Below are 18,922 nucleotides of genomic sequence, written 5' to 3' on the forward strand. Positions count from 1 at the left end.
TCCAAAATGAAATACTAGGTAAAATTATGTGGGACGGAGGGAGTATATTACTTCTTCTGTCCCTGAAAATTTGTCACTTATTTCCTTTTTCGTTCGTCCCTAAAAATTTGTCACTTATTTCCTTTTTCGTTCGTCCCTAAAAATTTGTCACCTTTTATTTTTACCATATTTGGTAGTGGATCCTACATTCTACCAATGCATTCTCACTCACATTTTATTATATAACTAATATATAAAAATAGAACTCGCGTGCCACTAACTTTTTCCATCCACTTTCTATTACATATTTTAAAACTTGTGTCGGGTCAAATGGTACCAAATTATTTATAATTCAATTCATTAAATCACATTACTTTCATTAATGTGTCAAAATAGAAATGACTCACTTAGGCTAGGCTAGAATGGAGTTAGTATATATAATAAACTTAATAATATACTTGGTGTGGGTTTTAAGAAATGTGATGAAAAGAGAGTTGAAAAAGTTAGTAGATTGTGGTCCCTCTTTTATATACTACTCCCCCCGTCCCACAAGAATATGTACTTTCTAATTTTGGAAAGTTTCTTCTCTCTAATGAGGTGGAAATCATTCTCCACTAACAATATTTTTTCTCTCTACACCTCTCTTACTTTATCAATTTTACATTAAAACTCGTATCGTCCTCAAAGTGCATATTCTTTGGGGACGGATGGAGTATTATTAGTTTTACAATAGATTGTGAGTGTAATAAGTTACTCCCTCAGTCCCAATAATTTGTCCCAGTTTTCCATTTCGATCCGTCCCACATAATTTGTCCCACTTCACTTTTATCATTTTTAGTAGTGGACCTCTTATTCCACTAACTCATTTCTACTCACATTTTATTATAAAACTAATACTTTAAAAGTAGGACCTGCATCCCACTAACTTTCTCAACTCACTCTCCATTAGATTTCTTAAAACTCGTGTCGGGTCAAAGTGTTCCAAATTATCTGGAACGGAGGGAGTAGTGGAAATGAGGTCCACCTATTAAAATGAAAAAAAAAAATGGACAACATTTTATGGAAGGACCGAAATGTCAAAAGTAGACAACTTATTAGACAACTTATCAAAGACGGAAGGAGTACTACTCATAAGTACTCCCTCCGTCCCATGTTACTTGCACTTTTACTTTTCGGCACGTCACAAACTCCTTACATTATTTATAGTTTAAGTTAGAATTAATGCATTTAATTAATATGTTAATTTAAGTTAAGAGGTCCTTTATTAAGTGACGTCTCATTACACTTAAAATTCTAATTTAATTAAAAAAAAATCGATCTCAAATTTACGGCCTAAATGAAAAGTGCGAGTAGCATGGGACGGAGGGAGTAGTATTTATTTTCACGATTAAATGATGATAGAGTTAATCCAAGAGATATACTCCCCCCGTCCCGCTTTAGCAGTCTCATTGACTTTTCTGCCCTCTTTTTGTAAAAATGATAAAAAATAGTTAAAGTGGAGAAATGGTAAAGTAAGAGAGACAATAATTTAGATAAGACTCTCCTCTATATTATTCTCTCTCTTAATTTACCATTTCTCCTCTTTAACTATTTTTTATCAATTTTATAAAAAGATGACAGAAAAGTCAATGGGACTGCTAAAGCGGGACGGAGGGAGTAACTAGTAATTTACTTTAAAAGATTATTTTTTTCGGAAACAAGTTTATATATTTGGGAATTGGGATATCCAAAAGCGGAAAACAAGTCTAGATAATTAGGACGAAAAGAGTATTTCCTTTTCTTGTTTAAAATTGAAATTTTTGGTATTTCCTAACAAGCAAAGAACTCCATATGGAGTAGGAGTATTACTTAATAACTTGCAAAAATAAAATTCATTACATTATAAATGTACATGCGAAAATAGCGTGAAGCGCACATCCAAAAATCTCACGCTGTTTTAAATTTCATAGTATACCAAAGCGGAACTTATATTTGGAGTTGCATTTTTAAAATAATTTATGGAGTACTACTCCCTTCTTTCCGCGATAGTGGAGACGTTTCTTTTTAGCACGTAGTTTAAAAAAATTTGTATTAAGTAAGTTAAGTAAATGAAGAATAAACTAGGAAATGGAAAAGGAGGAGTGATAAAGAGAGAATAAAATATGTGAGAAAAAATGTGTTGATTTTTACTAAAAGCGAAAGTGACTCTATTATTATGGAACGTACCAAAATGGCAAAATGACTCCACTGTCATAGAATGGAGCAAGTATAATTTAGTGAATATGTCTTGTCCGTGTCGGAAAAATGATACTTACCAACTACTATTAAGTAGTTCGGGAGTCGAACTAGAAGTAAATTATTGCCTCAATGTTATGGACGTCTAAAATATGACCATATAACTATATAAGTAATATTAATTGTATTATTGAAGACATCTTAACTGAACCGCATGCAATTTACTTTCTTTATAAGGTATATTTACATCCTTCACTTAGATTCCTTATAACTTGAAAAACGTACTCCTTATCATGATATGCGAGTTTCATGATTAATGTTCACTTGTACAAATCATTACACTCTCAACTCGTTTCGCCATTAATTGCTATCATAACCCCAAAATATTAGTATTAATTAAGCTAGTTTATAGAAGTAAAAATCGATCATAAAAACTTAATTTAAACAGAAGCTAACTGACTAAACAGATTTTTACAACTCAAACATACAAAGTACGTAAAGCATAGGCCCATTTCAGATCTGACAATAAAAATCTCTTTTTAACCCTTCTTCTTCTTAAGTTAACAAACGAAACAAAGATTGAGATTCCATTTTTTAAACCTCAAACACAAATCTGAAATTGACTACAAATTACGCACACGAAGAAGTTAGCCGAACACCAAATTAAATTTGCAGAATGCGAACATGATGTCAATTTGCATTAACCTTACGTATACGAAATCAGATAAAAACGAATTAAGAAACATTTTCAAAGCTTTAGCTTAATAAACTGAAATTATATGATATATACTGATACGAAGCAGCCCAAGCCCAACGTCGACACTCAGCCCGTAATCCACAAAGGCCCAACTACTTGAAATAAGACTTCATCTAGTACTGTTGACCAAGTCGTTATCTTGTTAGATTAATTAGCATATCTCCACTTCTCCATTATCTCCACTTCCATCTGCATTAGCTCACGTTTCCCATTTATCTAGTTAGTTGCAAACTGCTGTTTTTGTTTTGTATAAATAGGGTAGACATCTTTTGCATTATTATCATGAAGTAAGAAAAGCATATTTCCATTTCATTTATATTGTTAAGTTCTTTAAATTTTTGTAGGTCTTCTTCTTTGGAATTAGAATCCACTCAAAGGGATTCAAGTCTATAACATTGGTGCTTTCGTTGCTACTACACCATGACTACCACTCCTCCTCCTAAACATAATCACAATCCCACTCCTCCCAGCCACACACCCACGCCATTCAGCCACGCTCCTACCACACCTCCCAGCCATACCCCTACTCCTCCTCTTCCCGATCACTTCTCGGCTCTTCCCCTCCCGATCCAGCAGCAATTTGATCGCCTACAACTCTCAACTGCCATGCAAATGGAATCGCTTGCGTCGTCTTTTGCCCAACGCATCGATCAATTAATCTCTCTATATCATGCCTCACCACCCCCACCTCCGACTTCATATGCTTCTTCATCTCATCACACTCGACCTCTTACAGCAATTCCTATCCCCAACACTCCACCCCCTCCACCTCCTCCTCCTTCCTTCCACACCTACATCTCTCCCCTCGAGTTTGGTTCTTTCCGAGGCACCCCACTCCGTTTCGATACGGCTCCTGGCAATACTCCAGAATTTGGTGCTTTCCGAGGCCCCCAAATCCGTCTTGATACTCCTAAATTTGATGGAACGGACCCCGCTGGGTGGCTCTATCGTATTGGTGAATATTTTGACTTCTACGCCACCCCTCACAATGAGCGATTGCGTTTGGTGGGGCTTTGCATGGAAGGTCAGGCTTCAGACTGGTTTAGATGGACACGAAATAACGGTCTTCTCCATTCTTAGGAGGATTTCTTTACCCAAGTTCAGGTGCGCTTCGACCCAAACCATTTCGAAGATTATGTTGGTGCACTTTCGAAGCTTCGCCACACCACTACTGTTTCGGCTTATCAATCAGATTTCGAGCGCCTTCTCAACAAGGTTACCGGCGTCTCCGAATCTACTCTCGTTTCAGTGTTCATTTCAGGGCTGAAGCCACAGCTCCGTCGAGAACTTAATCTCCGTCGACCAGTTACTCTTACCATGGCTTTTGCTCTCGCCCGTGAACTTTCGGCATTGCACGCTGACAATGGCACCAACTCCCAACACTCCTCCACTCATCCGGTTGTCACTCCCCCATCTTCACATCCCAACGTTCTTGTCCATGAGACAACCCACCAACAGCACGCCAGCTCTAGTCTCACACGCCCTGACCTTCCGATTCGCCGTCTCTCCTTTGCAGAGAAGCAAGTCAAGGATGCACAAGGCCTTTGTTATAATTGTGACCAGAAATGGTCTCGAAATCACCGTTGCGCCTCTCGTTTATTGCTGCTCCTCGGTGATAATGATGAAAAAACTCCTGCAGCCGTTTCAACAACACCTCTAGATGAGGATGCGACCATGTTGTCAGCCGACTTATCTTACATTAATAGCCTCTACGGGACAGGCCACCCACGCGCTCTTCGAGGTGAGGGCAACATCCTTAATGTTATGGTGCATGTCCTTGTCGACGGCGGAAGCAATAACAATTTCGTGCACCCTAGGATCGTCGAGAAGCTCCGTCTCCCAGTCACCCCAATTCCACCATTTCGTGTGTATGTTGGCAATGGTGAGTCTTTACCTTGCACTACACAATGCACTGCCGTACCCTTATCCTTGCAAGGCCACACGTTTGAGGTCGATTTGTATGTGCTACCGGTGCACGGTCCTGATGTATTGCTCGGCGTACAATGGCTCCAAACACTCGGCCAAGTATCGCATGATTATGCAAATTTAAAGATGGAATTCTCTTGGGATGGCCAACAAATATCTCTCCATGGTGATCATCAAAGCCCTCCACCCAATCCTCTACATTCCATCGATCACATTCATAACCATTCGTCTGAGTTACACCTTGAGGACAAGGTGGTTCCACAAGTGGGGAAGGATGATACGAAGCAGCCCAAGCCCAACGTCGACACTCAGCCCGTAATCCACAAAGGCCCAACTACTTGAAAGAAGACTTCATCTAGTACTGTTGACCAAGTCGTTATCTTGTTAGATTAATTAGCGTATCTCCACTTCTCCATTATCTCCACTTCCATCTGCATTAGCTCACGTTTCCCATTTATCTAGTTAGTTGCAAACTGCTGTTTTTGTTTTGTATAAATAGGGTAGACATCTTTTGCATTATTATCATGAAGTAAGAAAAGCATATTTCCATTTCATTTATATTGTTAAGTTCTTTAAATTTTTGTATGTCTTCTTCTTTGGAGTTAGAATCCACTCAAAGGGATTCAAGTCTATAACATATACGTGAATCTCAACCAACACATATACATGCATCCAAGCTGAAATTGTAAACTAGATCCAAACTAAAACCTATTTTGCTCGTTGATCTAAAACTGAAAAGAAGCGAAAACAACAAGATCAACAACAAAACTAATAAGAGCTGAGCCCTTATCAGAGTCAGAGCACCTGTTTTGCAATGAAATATGCAATGGAAACAGAGAGCGGCGAGTGAAGGATTTGTAGAGAAGTAGGGTTTCGAGGAAAAGAAGTTTATTTCTTATTTCTCGATGACTCGATCTATGGGAATTCTATAATATATATAATTCCCCCTGCTTGATTCGGACTTACGACTCGGGAAAGAATCAAGAAGAAAACCCGAGAAGATTGACTCAAATCTATTCTAAACATAAGTTTGATAATCATGGAAATAAAATAAAGTAACAAACCAATCTAAAAGATATGCGTAAATCATCAGTAAGTGACGAAATCCCGAAAACGCGCAGGTTTGAACACACGGCGTTTTGGTTGATCCTTTCTTCCTTGAACTCGCTCTCTTCCTCTGCTCTTCCGACCATCTTCCTCTTCGTTGGACAGCTCTTTTGCATGGCTGGTGCCATTGTTGTCTTGAGCTATGGTGGAGTCTCTATCAACTCCCCCCTCGTTGAGAACAACCTTGATCGTAGGAAAATGTTTCAGAATATCCTCCTTGCTTTCCCATGTCGGATGCTCTGGATCAGACGACCAGTGAACGAGCCATTAGCAAAGAGGAATACCATCAACGATAACAGTCTGTTCCCCAGAAGCCTTAACTGGACTATCAATCGGTCGGCTGTTAAGGAAATCAGTTGGCAGCTGACTGGACGCCGAATCGGAAAGTGGAGGGACGAAAGGCTTGAGAAGCGACACGTGGAACACGTCGTGGATGCGGCTACCCAGTGGGAGCTGTAGACGATACGCCACTTTCCCTATTTTCTCCTTTATTTCATAAGGGCCATAATAGCGGCGGGCCACTTTAGCAGAGACGGGACGACTCACGGAAACCTGACGATATGGCTGCAAACGTAACAGTACCTTCTCCCCGACCTGAAATTGTAGGTCCCTTCGGTGCTTGTTCGTATTTGCTGTCATTTGCACTTGGGCCCGAGACAAATTCTGCTTCAAGAGGGCAAGTAAATCAGTTCGGTCGCCCAGATTGCGAGCCACTTCGGCGTTCTCCGCAGGCAATGCCGGTGTACAGAAAATATTGGGAGGATCATGCCCATATAAGGCTTTGAAAGGCGACATACCAATGCTGACATTCGTGCTGCAGTTCATCGCGAGTTCAGCCCATGGAAGAAAATCGAACCACCTCTTTGGTTGTTCGAAGGTGAATGCCCTTAAATATTGTTCGAGACCCCGATTAGTAAATTCTGATTGGCCGTCCGTCTGGGGATGGTATGCCGTTGTGAATTGCAACTTCGTGCCACTCAACGTCAAGAGCTCCGTCCAGAATTTGCTCATAAAAATTGTGTCTCGATCTGATAACAACTTGTCCGGAAAACCATGAAGCTTAACGACTGTATTAACAAAAAGCTTAGCAACTTTAGGTGCATCGAAACCTGGCTGCAGGGCCCCAAAATGGGCATATTTAGATAGACGATCTATGACAACCATGATCGTTGTATAGCCGTGTGATGGCGGAAGTCCCACAATGAAGTCCATTGATGCCGCAGACCACACGGAGTCGGGGATCGGCAGGGGTTGCAACAGCCCCGAAGGTCTCTCCGTGATATACTTTGTAGCTTGACACACAGTACACGCTGCTACAAAGCGCCGAACGTCACTCCTCGTACCAGGCCAATAAAAGCTGGTTGCGACCCTATCAAAAGTCTGTTTCTCCCCTGGGTGACCCGCCATCTTAGAGTTATGAACCTCCCCCAAAATATCCAAACGAACTGAGTACTCCCTGCTCAAGTAGACCCGGCGTTTGAAGAAGAGAAGCCCCCCGGCAGCTGATATGTGAGCGGGAGTTGAACCAGCAACCACAGCCTGATAGAGCTCGAGTAAATCAGGCAGCTCGGCATTCTCTGCCCTTATGCGCCCCATAATTGACGGCGACAGTCGAGTATAAAGGGCCAACACCGACGCCACCTCAGACAGCAGCTCCTCAGGTTCTCTCCGTGACAGCGCATCTGCCACTCTATTTGAAGCGCCGGACTTATACTCGATCCTAAACTTGAATCCCATTAACTTTCGTATATAGAATTGTTGGTCTGGTGTCTGGACTATTTGAGATAGTAGATCCTTCAAGCTTCTCTGATCGCTCCTTATGATGAACTCCCGGCCTAAGAGGTATTGTCTCCATTTTTTAACGGCCTCGACGATTGCTTATAACTCCTTATGGTATGTGGAGGCAACCCTTCTTTTCGGACCCAATTTTTTACTGAAAAAAGCTAGAGGGTGCCCTGCTGTAACAAAACTGCACCGATCCCATAGTCCGACGCATCCGTCTCAATGGTGAATGGCAGCTCGAAATCGGGTAGGCGCAGAACGGGTGCCTCAGTCATGGCCTTTTTTAGGGCCATGAAGCTATCATCCGCCACAGAGCTCCACTGGAAGGACTCCTTCTTTAATAAATCGGTCAGCGGTCCTGCGATCAAAGAGTAATCCTTGACGAAACGGCGGTAGTACCCGGTCAATCCTAGGAATCCCCGCAACTGTCTAACCGTGGTAGGGGTAGGCCATGCCGTCATAGCACTGAATTTAGAGGGGTCCGCACGCAACTCCCCCGCGGATATGATGTGTCCCAAGTAGTCAATGGTGAGGACCCCGAACGAACACTTTGAGGGCTTGACATAGAAACAATTAATGTGCAAAATGTGGAGCACTTGTTCAAGGTGGGCAGCATGGTCAACCATAGAGGCGCTGTAGACCAAGATATCGTCAAAGAAGACGATCACGAATTTGTGTAGGAAAGGCCGGAATATACTGTTCATTGCAGCTTGGAAGGTGGACGGCGCGTTAGTCAATCCAAAGGGCATCACCAAGAACTCAAAGTGGCCATCATGAGTCCTAAATGCAGTTTTGTGGATATCCGCGACGTCCATTCGGATTTGGTGGTAGCCAGAGCGTAAGTCCAGCTTCGAAAAAACTCGAGCTGTATGGAGTTCATCGAACAATTCATCTGCCGTCGGGATGGGAAAGTGGTCAGGTGTCGTAGCTGCGTTTAAAGCTCTGTAATCAACGCAAAACCGGAAGGTTCCATCCTTCTTCCGTACCAGTAACACCGGGGAGGAAAAGGGGCTTGTGCTGGGTTGGATAACACCTTGTGCTAACATATCCCGAACCTGGCGTTCAATTTCTGCCTTCTGAAAATAGGGGTACCGGTATGGTTTGACGTTGATGGGTCGGGTCCCCTCAGGAAAGTGGATCTTATGGTCCCATTTCCTCGGAGGTGGAAGGGAAGTAGGCTGGGAAAACACCGAGTCAAATGACTCAATAACCGCAGCGATCAGGGCGTCAGTGGGGGGTTGACCCGCGGCAGGTGCTGTCTGCTTGCCCTCAGCAGCTGACACCAGTTCGAAGACCTCGCAGTCCGGTTCCTGTCCAATCAAAGAGAACAGATTATTGTAGGAAATTCGACGAGGCTGAACGCCTTCTCCTTTTAAGCACACCATGCTTTCCGCCCAGGTAAATTTCATGGTCAAATCACGATAATTTTTAGTAACATCGCCGAGATCCTGAAGCCACTGTACTCCCAAGATCACATCCGGGCCCTCAACTTGCAACAGAAAAAGATTGATGTAGAACGTCTGTAAGCAAACATAATTGCAACGTAACGAAGCACCATTCCCAACAAAAACCCGAAAAGGGGTAACAGAGTGGATCGGAAGACTTAGCTTTTCTGCGATGGTGGGCTTGATGAAGTTGTGTGTACTGCCACCATCAATCAGTACGGACAACTCGGCCTCATTCACCTGCCCCGTCAGACGTATAGAGCGCGGTTTAACTTTTGGACCAATCACATGGATACTGGAGACATCACCCGCGATGACCATGTTCTCCCCGTCACCAACTTCCTCGAGGTGGTCATTGTCGACGAAATCGTCCTCATCGTCGGCGCCGATGAGGGCATAGAACTTGGTAGCACACACATGTTCGCGCGTGTATTTCTCGGGACAATACCAGCACAGATTACGACGGGTCCTCTCGTCGCGCTCGGCCTTCGAAATCCGAATAATCGGAATGTTTTCGCGGGGCTGCCCGTTAGTTTGTGGCCGGTGTGGTGGTGTTGGCGTGGCTGTGGGTGAAGTGGTCGTCTGCTGTTGCCGAGGTCGTGAGTCTCGGAGGGGCCAATTTGGGCGGTGCGCTGGTTTGGTGGCCATAGATAGCTTATGGCAAGCTGCTGACCGTTGAGCAAGGGCGAAGGTTTCGCTCAAGGAGGACGGTCTACTTAGGGTCCTGCAAACCAGCAATAAATAAGGAGATTAGTGTGTCCTCGCCCACTGCCGTCGTTTTCTACATCACATCTTCGAAGTCCGTCTGGTATGCCTCGACCGTCGTAGTCTGGCGAAGCTCCGCTAGGCAACCCACATGGTCCACGTAAAGCACCGGGTCGAAACGGTGCTTCACCGCGACCAAGAACTGCTCCCACGACTTGTGTGCACAGTATCCTCCCAATAAGTCAACCAATTAGATGTTGGGTGGTCAAAAAGGTAGGAAGTCAAATAGATCTGGTCTTGTAGCGGGGTGAAGTAGTGATTGTAGTAGCGCTGGATTTTGCGGATCCACTCTGTCGCGTTCTCACCATTGAATCGCGGGGCATCGGGTTTCACCTTTGGCAACGATTCAGCCTCAGTGCCTTTTGGGGGAACCACAATGGACGGCGGGAGTTTCCAGCGCGGGGGGATCGGGCCGAGATCAGCTGCATCGGGCGTACCGCGCTTCAGGCTAGTGTCGATTAAGAGGGCCATGCTCTCCTCAAGCTTACGGTTCGTGGCCTCCTGCCGGAGCGAAAAGGCCTCCAGATCGAACTGGTTGGAGTTCAGTTTTTTTGTCATACCCTGCGTAGCGAATCTTCAGATCGAACAGCAGCTGGGTGAGTTCCTCATTGGTGTAAACTGTTGGGTTGTTCTCCTCTGGAATCGTTGCGTCGGACGAAGGCATGATCGTGGGTGGAGGAAGAGAGCTCAATGAAGCACCAGATGATAAGAGCTGAGCCCTTATCAGAGTCAGAGCACCTGTTTTGCAATGAAATATGCGATGGAAACAGATAGCGGCGAGTGAAGGATTTGTAGAGAAGTAGGGTTTCGAGGAAAAGAAGTTTATTTCTTATTTCTCGATGACTCGATCTATGGGAATTCTATAATATATAGAATTCCCCCTGCTTGATTCGGACTTACGACTCGGGAAAGAATCAAGAAGAAAACCCGAGAAGATTGACTCAAATCTATTATAAACATAAGTTTGATAATCATGGAAATAAAATAAAGTAACAAACCAATCTAAAAGATATGCGTAAATCATCAGTAAGTGACGAAATCCCGAAAACGAGCAGGTTTGAACACACGGCGTTTTGGTTGATCCTTTCTCCTTGAACTCGCTCTCTTCCTCTGCTCTTCCGACCATCTTCCTCTTCGTTGGACAGCTCCTTTGCATGGCTGGTGCCATTGTTGTCTTGAGCTATGGTGGAGTCTCTATCAAAAACATATGTGAAAATATCTAACCAAGCGGAAACCGAACACATATAGCCATTTTATCCAAAATAAAACATCAATAACCCTTCAAAACATAAAACAATATCCAAACAACTTTAACTAACAGAATCCCAGCCCACGTAAAACACTTAAACTACGAGAATTCAAAATGCGAGAACCAAACAAAGTCTTCAGCAACCCAAAACGGAATCAAATGTAGCAAACACAATGGAACCATTGTTTGGTGGCGATTGGTGGAGTGATTCGTCCATAAATCATTCAGATTGGGCTGTACTTTGTAAATGGGCTTTGATGAGTGGGCCTCTATATACTGGATTATTTATAGATGCAGTCAGCCCACGACTCATGGACTGGTATCTAACTTTCTTTTGCTGTTCCATTTTTCATGTAATTTTATTTTTTCTTATATTCTCTTCAATTTATTCATGAGAAGTAGTCATTCAATGTAATCGATAAGGAAATAATATGTCTCCATGTTTATATCCCTACCTAAACAAGTAAACAACCCAATATTTTAATTCAATACTATATAGTTGTATTGCTATCATTTTGAAAAACTCTCTCTATCCATGGACCATAACAACAGACTAGGACTTCATTTATTTGGGCCCAAAGCAATCGAAAAGAAATTGCGTTTAGAAAATTGTATCTATAGCACATTTATAATAAATAATCTACTGTTTGTAAATATGGGATTTTCAGACAAAAAAATTCCAAGTAAAATTGAATATCCTCCAACTGTTCAAAAAGAATTTCAGAAATTTAATAAAAAGGTATTATGGCTAATTATTTTTCACAAAAATCAATTCTTTTATTACTCTTTTCGTCCCCAAATATTTGTCACCATTTGACCCGACATGAGTTTAAGAAATACTACTAATACTGTAGAAAGTTGATTGTAAAAGTTAGCGGATTGCGAGTCTAACTTTTATATACTATTAGTTTGACAATTAAATGTGAGTGAGAATGAGTTAGTGGAATGTGACGTCCCCTATAAAAATGATAAAAATTAAAAATGATAAATATTTAGGACGGGTGAATATGAAAATATTTGACAAATTTTAGGGCTAACTGGAGGGATGAACTATCATACTGAAATGATATATTGATTCATTATATACTATTATTAAATGGGCCATTTAGGTATGAAAACCACTTCTTGCATTTATAATTATAGATTCACACTTTAGCACTTTAGCCCATGCAGCTACGTTGAATATACTCCTTCCGTCCCCTGAAGTATACCATATTTGATCGATGTGAGTTTTAAGAAATTGTTTAACTGGATGGACAAAGTTATTGGAATGTGAACCCCATATTTAAGGTATTAGTTTTATAAAATTGTGGATAAAATGAGTTAGTGGAATATGAGATTCATTTGCCAAAAATAATAAAAATAAAATGAGACATTTACCAGGACCGTATAAATAAGGAAATATGAGACATTTTATGTTGATCGGGGGGAGTATACGATTGATACAACAACACTACCCACCTCATTAACTCTACCCTTTATTCAATTTTTCCACTACTATATTATTCTTGTTTTTTCAGATTCATTATTCCATATATTATTATTCTTATCTCATTCTCCAGAATATTTTAGTTTATTTATCTAACACCACACCCAAAATAATATACTTATTCTTAAATATTAACTTTGTTGGTGTTTTTAGTTATGAAAGGGAATTTTCCCCAGAACACAACCATGACGGCTTGAACCGCACAACTAATTCTGTAAAAATAATTTAAATAGTTTATCATATAATGCGACAAAGTAAATAAATTTACCCAAAATGCTAAAATGTAGCAGGAGTAATACTGAATGAACTGATCGCTTGGTGTATTTTTTCAAATTATTCAAATTAAACATGTAACTATATTATATTGTTAGTATACCTGCTTTCTGCTAAAAAAACAGAAGACTTCCCATTAAACGAAACTATTTATGCAATAAATTGGATACCTGTGACATTTTTTGCAACTTTGATATTTTTTTAGACCGACACCATCTATCTGTTCAAGAACTTAATTTGTCATATTGACATATACGTGGTACATATATGGTCAAACACACAACATCTATCTATATATATCCATGTATAATATGAGTTAGAGTCATATAATTTTTTGTCCTTAAATGGAATTAATTAACTACGAAAATACACAAATGCTACATTACTATCATAAAAGTTGCATTATTGTATATATAAAGACAATGATATGTACGCTTTGAATTCCCCCATAATAGAAAAATGAAACCACAATTAAATTGAAGGAGGACATAATAGAATGCATATGCATATGCAGTGACTTAAATATGGTGTCGGCAGATAGAGTCGGAGATGACAGAGACGCATAATTATGAAGGAGGAAGTGGTAGAGTGCTTGCATCTAATTCTCCAACTACACTTTCCCTCCATCTCCTTTAATGCCTTCATCTCTTCACCTTCACCTTCACACATATACATATTTCATACTCCCTCCATTCCATAGTAATGGAGGCGTTTCTTTTCGACACGGATATTAACAAAAATTGTTTTAGGTGAGTTAAGTAAAGGGATAGTAAGTAGAGAATGAAAAAGGTAGAGAGACGAAGAGAGAATAAAGTAAGAGAGTAAAGTACGTAGGTGTGGAAAAATGTATTGACTTTTACTAAAAAGATAAATGACTCTATTACTATGGAATGGAGGGTATATAATATTTCATCTCCTTTTCATGTTCACACATTGCTTGAGTGATTATTAATGTTTGGATCCATTTGTGCGTTAGTAGTATATCATTCACTTTCAATTATTAAAAAACTCACGAGATAATCAAGTCTCGTTTAAACCCTAGACTCATTACAAATAAACATATGATAAATAACTTATCTATCTTCAAGTTTTATGATAAAAAAAATGAATAAATGGTATCAAGTGGAGAAACAGAACATAAATAAGGTAGTGCAGTGCCCCATTTGCTACTGACAAAGGCCGAAGTGTGTTAGGTCGCTCTAGTTAAAGCACAGGACCACAGCATTTATAATCTGCATTTCAATTGCTTGTACTATGATTTTCCTAATTCAATTAGAATCCAAAACATCATACCAAAAGCATCAATTTCATTTGGAAACACATAAATCCGGAAACGTCGTACATCAATAATGGAATTGGAAAGCATATCCGAGAACAAATAAAATCCACTAAACATAGGGCACTAAATATAATTAATTTCATAATAAAAAACCTAAATCTTAATCACTTCAGGAATGTGAACCGGATATTTATGAATGCAATCGGCCCACGGCCCATCCATCGGCGCCTTGATCGTCCGGTTACATTTCCAAACCGCGCTGTTGCACTTAAATCCACTCCCAAATGCGATCTGCCAAACCCTATCCCCTTTCTTCATCCTCCCCTTGGATTCAATGTAGCTCAATTCGTACCACAGCGATGACGACGATGTGTTTCCGAATCTATGCAGCGTCATCCTCGACGCCTCCACCTGCTCGTTTGTCAGGCGGAGGCTCTTCTGCAGCTCGTCGATCACCGCCCTTCCGCCGGCGTGGATGCAGAAATGCTCAAACGCCTGCTTGAAATCGGGAATGTACGGCTTCGATTTCGAATTGAAGAATTTTCGCCTGATTAAGGAGAATGCGAAGAGTAATTGCTCCGATGCGGGGAGGACGAGCGGCCCGATCGTGGTGATGTTCGATTTCAGAGCTTCGCCGGCGATCGTCATCAGATCTATGTTCAGCTTGATTCCGATGTGTCCTTCCGGATCCTCCTCCTGCGCCACGCATCCGTACGCTCTGTCGTCGGCGCCTTTGTGCGTCCTCACCACGTGCGCCAGGCGGTACTTGGCGCGGCGGCGATCGGCGCTGCGGTTGGACAGAAGGATGGCGGCGCCGCCCATTCGGAAGAGGCAATTTGGGAGGAGCATGGCTCTCTCCTTCCCTAGGTAGCTGTTCGGGGTGAGGATCTCAGTGCTGATCACAACCGCGTTCGAATTCGGATATCGCTGGAGCAGATCCTTGGCCAGATCTACCGAGATCAAGCCGGCGCTGCACCCCATCCCGGAGAGATTGAAGCTCTTGATGTTGCTCCTCATTTTGTACTTGTTTATCACCATCGCCGTGAGAGACGGCGTCGGCGAGAATAAGCTACAATTGAGCACCAAAATATCGACATCTTTCGGCTTGAGGCCGGTTTTTTGGAAGAGCGAATCCATAGCCGAGAAGATAACTAGCTCGGCCTCCTCTCTGGCGAGCTGCATAGTCGGCCGCGGAGGGATGAAATGCATCGCTGGTGGAATGCAGGTTTCCTCCCCGAGGCCGGAGCGTTGGAGGATTTTCATCTGAAAATGGACGGATTTGGGCTCATCGGCGAGGACGATGCGGGCGTGCTCCATGAAGCCGCCGAAGGAGACGCGGAAGCTGCGGGGGGGCTTGAAGAGGGCGTAGTCGACGAGGTAGATGGGGCGGGGGCGGGACATGAGGAAGAAGGTGAGGGTGTAGATGATGAGGAAGAAGGAGCATAAAATGTGGAGCGATGTGAATTGCATGGAGTTCCATAGGTGGATTAGGTCATGAGGGTTGCTATGGATGAGTTCTAGGGTTAGGGCGACGATGACGGGGACGAGGAGGAATACGAGGAAGTTGTTCACTAGGTATTGGTACCCCAATTTCACGTACTTGAGCTTCACCGACTGCGAAAAGTCCGGGAGCGGTGGCGGCGGCGGCTCAGCCATGGTGATAAGAAGGGGGAGAGGTGTTTATGGATTTGGGGGTGAATTGGGTGTGGTGAAGGACGAGGACATTTATAGAGATTGTTGCACCGATGATTGAAATAGTTCAATTTTGTTAGTTCGGATTATAAAGGATAGTAGTTATTCTCTTTTATTTCGAGTTTGGTTGTGTATTTATTGTCAATTTCTTGTTGGAGAAAAGTTTTTTGTATTTGTTTCTTACATGGAATTGTTAAGTTTTATGGGTTTATTCACGTGGTTGTGGAAAATATGTAGGGTTTCGGCCTAGTTTAGGGGAAGTGGGGAGATCCGAAATTGTCTTAATAATTTTTAGTAGTACTATATTATTTTTTTAGTGTGTAAAATTAGATTGAGTTTTATAACGTTTCCATAATTTCCCCCGTAATTTTATGCACATTGACGTGTGTTTAACCTATTAAAGATATTATTTTGATAATATTTATTGTAAAAATAAATCTACGTGATCACGAAGAATAAAAAAACATATGTTTACTATAATTCCTAGTATTTCAATTAGGCCCAAATTATTGGATCACCATTGTCCGATGTTCGATCCATTCAAGCTTCACACTTCAATATTAAACCAAAATTAATAAATTAATACTAGCAGAGATTGATGTTTAGCTTCACACTTCAACATGTTGAACCAAAATTGATAGTACTACCTACCATAATTTATAACAGAGATTGATGTTTTAAAATAATTATATCCTGATTATTGAATATCAACTATATGAATAAAGTATTAAGTTCGAATGACCACCTGAATCTGGAGTTGACCACGGTCTTAACTCTTAAGAGTGATTAAGTTATAATTTCAACCTGAATAATAAATTGGACGATAGTGCATAAATAGTCCAATTTCATTCTAAATACATACACCAAAGTGGAACAGTTTTAAACAGCCAATTCAACCACTCAAAGATTTCTTGTTCTAGGCTTAATCAATCATGGAATATTTTGTTAATTGGTTCTGACTTTTGATCTTTGTGAAGCTAAATGAAGGTGATAAAAAAATAGTAATTGAATAATTCCGTGTCTTTATTTCATGCATTTTCCTTTTGGGATGTCATTTTTGTTCAAATAAATACTACAAGCACTCTTCTGTCCCAACTATATTGAGTCATATTTTTTTTGGGGATGTCTCAATAAAATTGAGTTATTTTTTTTAATAAAAAATAAAACATCTAATCACTTTTAATTTACTCCATCACCTACTTTACTCTCTTTTATATCTTCTACTGCTTTTTTTCATCTTTTCTATTTTAATTTCTTAATCTTCGTGTTCAAAAGAAGTGACCCAAATAAAGGGAAGGGAGTACAATATTTGTCTCGAGATTTATCCAAAGTGAATTTAGAATCAAAATAAAATGATAATATAGTACACTGTCTATCTTTTATTTATTTCCTATCTTTGTTATGATAAGCCTGTTTGTAGCGGTAGTATAGTACAGCAAGCTGGCATATATGCTGTGACCAATTTCACTCGGAATTAAATTCAAGAATTACTCCTTGCAACAAGCTGGCATTGACTAATTTAAATCGAATATTAAATTCAAGAATTACTCATTGCAACTACCACATGAGAGGCTCGTAATACATTACACCTTTTTCAGACCCATACATTACACTTATTTTAGACCCACCAATTGGCATGCAAGAGATTATGAAAAATAATCCAAACCGTAAGGAGAAAGGCCAAACTCAAACTCCAATTAATCTAAACGATCGCGTTGATGGCGAATTACAAATTCATACCACATCGAAGAATAGATGAAAGGTGGAAACAATATATAAATATTGTCCAATTTCAATTAGTTTGAAGTGGGAGTAATTCATAAACAAATCTGTGCGAAGTTGGCTTAAAGCGAACAGTATCAAATTAATGTGCTATTAAAGACTGTGTCAACTGCATAAACTACGGTCTTAAATGCAAAGCTAACAAATATGCACAGAAGAATTTTCTTGATAATATTTGTTTGAGATGTATGCAAGACTTTCTATTAATCACCTCATTAATAGTTACTTTGTTCGATGAATGAGATGTTATGAATGCAAATATTTTAGCCAATGAAGAAAGTGAAGCATATCTGGCAAACTTATAATGTTGAAGCTCAGTTGGATTATTCAAATGTTGAGGGAATAATACCCTAATTACCACTTAAATGTACTCCGTGCGTAATAATTAAGCCTAATGTGCAATATGCAAAATATGTACTTTACATTATTTCAAACAAAACATAAGAAATTACATTCCATGTAGAATCATAAGGACTTCCTTAGTCCCATCATAGGCAGTCACTTTCTTTTTTGGATTGTCCCATGGTGACTCATTTTCCTTTTAAACAAAAAAATCATCTATCTCACTTTATTTTTTCACCTACTTTATTATTTTAACTCTTCTACTTTTTCCTCTCTCAAACTTTGTTCTGTCCACTTTAACTCTTTAATTTCAATTTCTTAAATCTCATGCCTAAAAAGATGTGCTATAAGACGGAGGGAGTATTTAACAATGCACATAACAATAATTCTTTTTTAGTTAATAACTAGGGCAAGGGTATCGATGGCAATACCAGTCAATGACGGACCTAGGCAAGGTCGCGCGGGGTCGCCCGACCCCACCGCAGGTCCATGAGTACTGGCTTGAAGCTCAATAATCGGCGGCCAACTGAGGGCAACTCCGCCTCCCGACCCCACGAAAGGCAGCTTCATTTCTACTTCAGAGAAATGAGGAAGATAGTAACTAAAAATTTAGAGAAAAATAGAAAGGAAAGGAGAGAAATAAGACAAAATATTGCTTTAAAAATGAAGTAAACGAATCTAACTTGTGAGGAGAAATTTAAATTCAAGAACTGAGCTTGATGAGAAAGAGTTGGAGACGCAGGGAAAAGAGAAATGTGGGAGAAGAGAGAAGCCATTGTTTTGCGTTAGTAACCATGGAATTTCAATACTACTATTCATTTTTTTATTTAATTTATGTTAT

General features: G+C 40.6%; 1 pseudogene; it reads right to left on the reverse strand.

The window, feature by feature from the left end:
- Positions 1-14,273: 14,273 nt before the first annotated feature.
- LOC125190294 (3-ketoacyl-CoA synthase 5 pseudogene) lies at positions 14,274-16,025 on the reverse strand (annotated as a pseudogene).
- Positions 16,026-18,922: the final 2,897 nt, after the last annotated feature.

Source organism: Salvia hispanica, chromosome 5 (genome assembly GCF_029641045.1).
Source record: "Salvia hispanica isolate PSC_SH4W2 chromosome 5, Shi_PSC_v1, whole genome shotgun sequence".
NCBI lineage: Eukaryota > Viridiplantae > Streptophyta > Magnoliopsida > Lamiales > Lamiaceae > Salvia > Salvia hispanica.